Source organism: Procambarus clarkii, chromosome 19 (genome assembly GCF_040958095.1).
Source record: "Procambarus clarkii isolate CNS0578487 chromosome 19, FALCON_Pclarkii_2.0, whole genome shotgun sequence".
NCBI lineage: Eukaryota > Metazoa > Arthropoda > Malacostraca > Decapoda > Cambaridae > Procambarus > Procambarus clarkii.
In genome coordinates this window covers 38,869,378-38,874,967 of record NC_091168.1, presented here as the reverse complement: position 1 = coordinate 38,874,967, position 5,590 = coordinate 38,869,378, and positions in this window count along the sequence as shown.

Genomic DNA, 5,590 nt, shown 5'->3' with positions numbered 1-5,590 from the left:
CGAACAGCAACGCAAATCGCTGTTCCAGCCTTCCTGTCCTCCTTATCAGCATCCGACGACCTTGTGAAGGAAATTCTACCTGCCCACTTACATCAGCTGGCCGGTGTACATGATCCCAATTTTACACGCTGTGCCACAGAGTGGGCCTCTCGTGCAGGCCAATCACCTCAACCACCATCCCCAAAAGCTCACAAGCAATCCAGCTGGGATGGCCCCATTGTAGACCAAGTTGCTGCAGAGTGCTTGGGTGCTGCAACAACACAACACGACATTGCTCGCCTCACAGCAGTAGCAGCAACACATGCAGGGGATTTCCTGTTAGCAACCCCAATGTCGGCAACTGGCACGCGTCTCACACCACACGCCCTCCGAATTGCTGTGGCCCTCCGCCTTGCTGCCCCAATCCACACCAGATATAGGTGTATTTGCAGCGAGGTGGTGGCTGACAGGTACGGCCTCCATGGCCTACTCTGCCAAAGCACTGGGGGATTGCACTCGAGGCACAGTGAAGTAATGACATCATCAAGAGGAGCCTCACCACAGCTGGATGCCCAGCTGAAAGAGAGCCCCGTTACCTAACGCCCCGTAACTCTGATGCTCTTATTGGTCGCCCGGATGGTATCACAGTGAACCCCTGGAAGAATGGCAAGCAGTTGGTATGGGACTACACGTGCGTATCAACCCTGGCTAACACCTACATTAACCTCAGTGTTGCACAACCAGGTGGCGCTGCCACCCACAGGGAAGCAGCCAAATCCCGTAAGTATAGAGAACTGGATCACCACTACAATTTTGTCCCCATTGCTTCTGAGACACTCGGCGCCTGGGGTAGAAGTGCTACCAGTTTTTTGAAGGAACTGGGGTCTAGGCTCATTGAAACAACAAGGGACCCAAGAGCTGCAAGCTTTCTTTTCTAGCGCCTCAGTGTGGCGATACAGAGGGGAAATGCGCACTGCATCCAGCGTTCCTGCCCGCCATCTGAGGAGCTGGAGGAACTCGACAACCAATGATAACCATCTTTGTAACCCATATGTAACTCCTTTTTGTAACAAAGTTCAAATAAAGTAAATATATATGTGTACATACAAAAGAATGGGGGTGGTAGGAGAAGATAATATTAGTGTTCAGTGAGAAACCACAAAGTCTCCTCTGAACACTTTTTATTTTCTTCTCCGAGGCTATGGGTCCCCACATTGGCACCAGAGGTGGTACCCTCACAATTTTTATATATATATATATATATATATATATTTCTATATATCTGTCTTTTGTTAACTCTCTTTCTTCTCACAAATTTATTATACTATAGACATGCAAATTAACTGCGGATATTTCCATGAAAAATTTGTTCGGAAATTTGTACAAATAACCGATCAATCTAGCTACGAACTGAACTCAAGTTGGAACAATACACAACAAGGAATGCATCTTACGTGAGGCAAGTGATTGGCTGGTTCATTATCAGCTCTATTCTTCAGGCCAATTTTCATTTAAACTTCTCAAGCAACTAATTGTATCCGCCTGTCTTGCCCCGTCGTCCAAGTCCTTGACGCTGCTTAGATCTCTCCTTAATTAAACTTCCTCTTTACATTAGGTCATAAAGTCTTAGAATTAAATTTTATATATGATTTTGTATAATCATCGTATATAACGTAAAACAAAAAATGCCATAACAAAATCTTATCCACTTATTTAATTTACAATAATTTATAATAATCTTATCTACTTATTTCATTTATAATAATTTATAATAATCTTATCCCCATATTTCATTTATAATATAATATTGCGTCCCTTCACTATTTACTAATAGTACATCGACGGGTCGGTGTTCCTGCTGAAACACCAACCCCTCCTTCTAATAGATCATCCACACAATCTCTTACACACCCACTCACATAATTGCTCACAAAATACCTTAGTGAATCACACAAGCCCTTAGACAAAAACCTACTCACTTCCACAGATCACCCATACAGTCACTAACACTAACACTAATACAGTCACTAACACAATCATTCACAATGACACAATTACTCACTAACCAACCTGTTCAGGCGAGCGTTCCCAACGTCAAGAAAATGTCGTACTAACGGGCTTTAACATAATCAACCAGAAAACCATGAACAGAAAACGGGACATTATGTTAATTTCGCGACCCGCTGCCAATTTCTTGTTTTTGGCCTTAGGTTAAGTAGTAATTATAATGCGACATGCTATACAGAGAACTGGTTGGACGTGCTATACAGAGAACCGGGTGAACGTGCTATATAGAGGACAGATCGGACGTGCTATACAGAGGACAGATCGGACGTGCTATATAGCAAACAGGTTGGACTTGCTATACAGATAACAGGTTGGGCGTGCTATACAGATAACAGGTTGGACGTGCTAAAGAGATTGGACATGCTAAACACTTTGAACGATCCTGATTATTCTAAGTAATGCATATTTATACATTCATCACACCTCATTTAACTATGTATTTCAATTTACCATATTACTGGTTTCAGTTCATAGGTACTATGGTATATTATTATCATTCTGTTGCTTGTATTACAGTTGTTCTATAGTGTTGCAGTGTTGTATTTTAATGTATGAGAATTGGTCAGGGGAGCAGGCGGACGAGTGGTCCTCTGCCTGAGTCTTTCATGGTCCCCTCTTGGGGCCGGGATTAATCTGTTGAATGTCTTCCCAAAATTTCCGGATGAAGAATTACATATCTTGTTTGTTTGTGTGGACTCACCTAGTTATAATCACCCAGCTGTATTTGCGGAGGATTAGCCATTCAGATGCAGACTCGAGATCCTCGAGGGTGCAGTAGTAGCCCAAGTTGCAATTATTTTGACAATGGCATGGTGTAGTTGTTTAGAGCGCGCATCTGGGAGCACTCAGCGCCTAGGTTCGAACCCTCATCATGGCTCCTGAGACTTTACTCTCCTTTTTTTATTATACAAGAGTTGTTACATTCCTGTACAGCCACTAGCACGCATATTGTTTCGGGCAGGTCCTTCATCCCAATTTTCCCCGGGATACGACCCGCCTAATCATTTAACAACCAGGTACCCATACACTGCTGGGTGAACAGAGGCTACAGTTAAGGATTGGCACCCAGTCAATCCTCCCCCGGCCAGGATACGAGCCCAGGCCAAAGCAAAGCAAGGTGCGAGTGCTTTACGACTACGCCACGGGAACTGTCATCTAAGTCTTAAGCTTCCATCCATGCCCTCTTGTTCTGTAATATTCATTGTTAACAGTTTATTTTTCAGTAAGTATTTTTTACATCTCTATCATGTTTTCCCTTCTCTTTCTCTTATTCTAGCGTCATAAGAAATAGGTATTTTAGTCTCTCTTCGTACCCCTCACCTCACAGTTCAGGGACGAGTCTCGTTCCAAACTTCTAAACCTTTTACAGTTTTCTTGTGTTTTTTTTTGTTTTGTTTTTACGTGACTCCACGATGGGGCGGTATACTCTAAAACAGGTTTCACTAGGCGCTGTACAGCGATCTAAATACCTAAATTATTTTGGTTCCTGAATGATGTTCTGAATTTTGCTTGCTAGTGTGTGGTCTGGTCAACATACTTCAGCCACGTTATTGTGACTCCTCGCCTGCACATGCTGCTAATGTTATTGTATTTATATGAACCTCCAGAATTAGGTTTGGTATAATGTCTACTCTAAGGTCTTTTTTCTCTGCTTGATATATGAACTTGGGTCTCCTGTCACTTGTTTCCGTCACCTTACACTTGGTGATTTTGAAATCTAGTAATCATTTCTCGGACCAACTCTGCAGCTTACTTAAGTCATCATGGAGAAACACTCCTCATATATTCTGCATCGTTTACTAACATCGACTTAATAGACTGGTCTCCTATAGATAGGTTATTTACATAGATGTGAAACAGTATGGGTCCCATCACCAGTTCTTGAGGTCTGGCGAAGGTTAACACCGCTTGTTACCCTACGCCAGTCCGACTTCTCGCCTCTATCTCTCACTCTCTGACTCCTCTCTGTTAGGTATTTCCCTACACATGTCGGTGCTTTCCCCCTTACTCTCGCCTGTCTATAAGTTTATGTAGCAATCTGATGTGAGGTTCCATGACACAAACTTTTTGGCTGTTCCGAAATATGCAATATGCCTAACCTTCCCTGTCTTGCCTTATTTTCGTTGCTTTATTATTGATCTCCAGTTAGCGCCTCAGGCGTTATTTCCCTTTCCTAAAGCCCCGTTAATGTTTGTTTACATACATTATGTATGTAAACAAACCTGATGTATAACTAGTGTTATTCTCTCCAGATGTATAACTTATCTTATTCTCTCCTGATGTATAACTTGTCTTATTCTCTCCTGATGTATAACTTGTCTTATTCTCTCCTGATGTATAACTTGTCTTATTCTCTCCTGATGTATAACTTGTCTTATTCTCTCCTGATGTATAACTTATCTTATTCTCTCCTGATGTATAACTAGTCTTATTCTCTCCTGATGTATAACTAGTCTTATTCTCTCCTGATGTATAACTAGTCTTATTCTCTCCTGATGTATAACTTGTCTTATTCTCTCCTGATGTATAACTTATCTTATTCTCTCCTGATGTCTTTGGGCCTCTTCTCCGTCTCCCTTCTTGAAGATTGGTATCACATTTGCTTTCTTCCAGCAATTCTCTCTAAGTGGCTCCTTAAAGACCAATGCTAGAGGTACGCTGAGGGCCTCTGCTGCTGCTTTTTACATTCATGGTGCAGTCCGTCCTATTAAGGTTTCCCAACGTCAAGAAAACGGTCAATTTAAAGTGTGCTCTCCTAACCTACCAGAAGACCCAAAACAGAAAACGGGACACTTTCGAAAGCCGCTTCCATTTTCTAGTACGGTAATTTTTGGCCTTAAGTAACGCATATGAGCCAAAAGCGACGTTCTCTGTAGAGGAAGAGGTTCACACGTTGTCTGGTCTAATAGCTTTAGTGCCACGCTGTGATGCTAGTTGGTTCTTTACTGCCCCCTACTATTACCTCTATATTTACCAGTCTCTCACCCTAGGGTTCTGGGTCTCTCACCCATCTCCTCTTCAAGGAGGAGATAACATCTCGCAGGGCTGGAGCAGAGTCCGAACAGTGGGAGATGTTCAGACTCTGATGTAAACATCACGTGGAAATTATATAGCTGAGTTTCTCGTTAATTTTCTTATCAATTCTCGTATCTTCCACCACCTGTTGTTCGTAACTTGGTCTGTCACTGTCGTTCCAATATGACTGTGTTGGAGTCTTGGTTGTTTATCTTTGGAAGCAATACAAATTTGTGTAGATTATCTCCGATATTCTTCTTATATTTCACAATTCGTTCCCAGCTCTGTTACATCTATTCTTCTGCCCCTTTGATCTATTTGTATTATAGACAACCGCTCTTGTTTTCCTTTCAGGGTGTGTGTGTGTGTGTGTGTGTGTGTGTGTGTGTGTGTGTGTGTGTGTGTGTGTGTGTGTGTGTGTGTGTGTGTGTGTGTGTGTGTGTGTGTGTGTGTGTGTGTGTGTGTGTGTGTGTGTGTGTACTCACCTAATTGTGCTTGCGGGGGTTGAGCTTTGGCTCTTTGGTCCCGC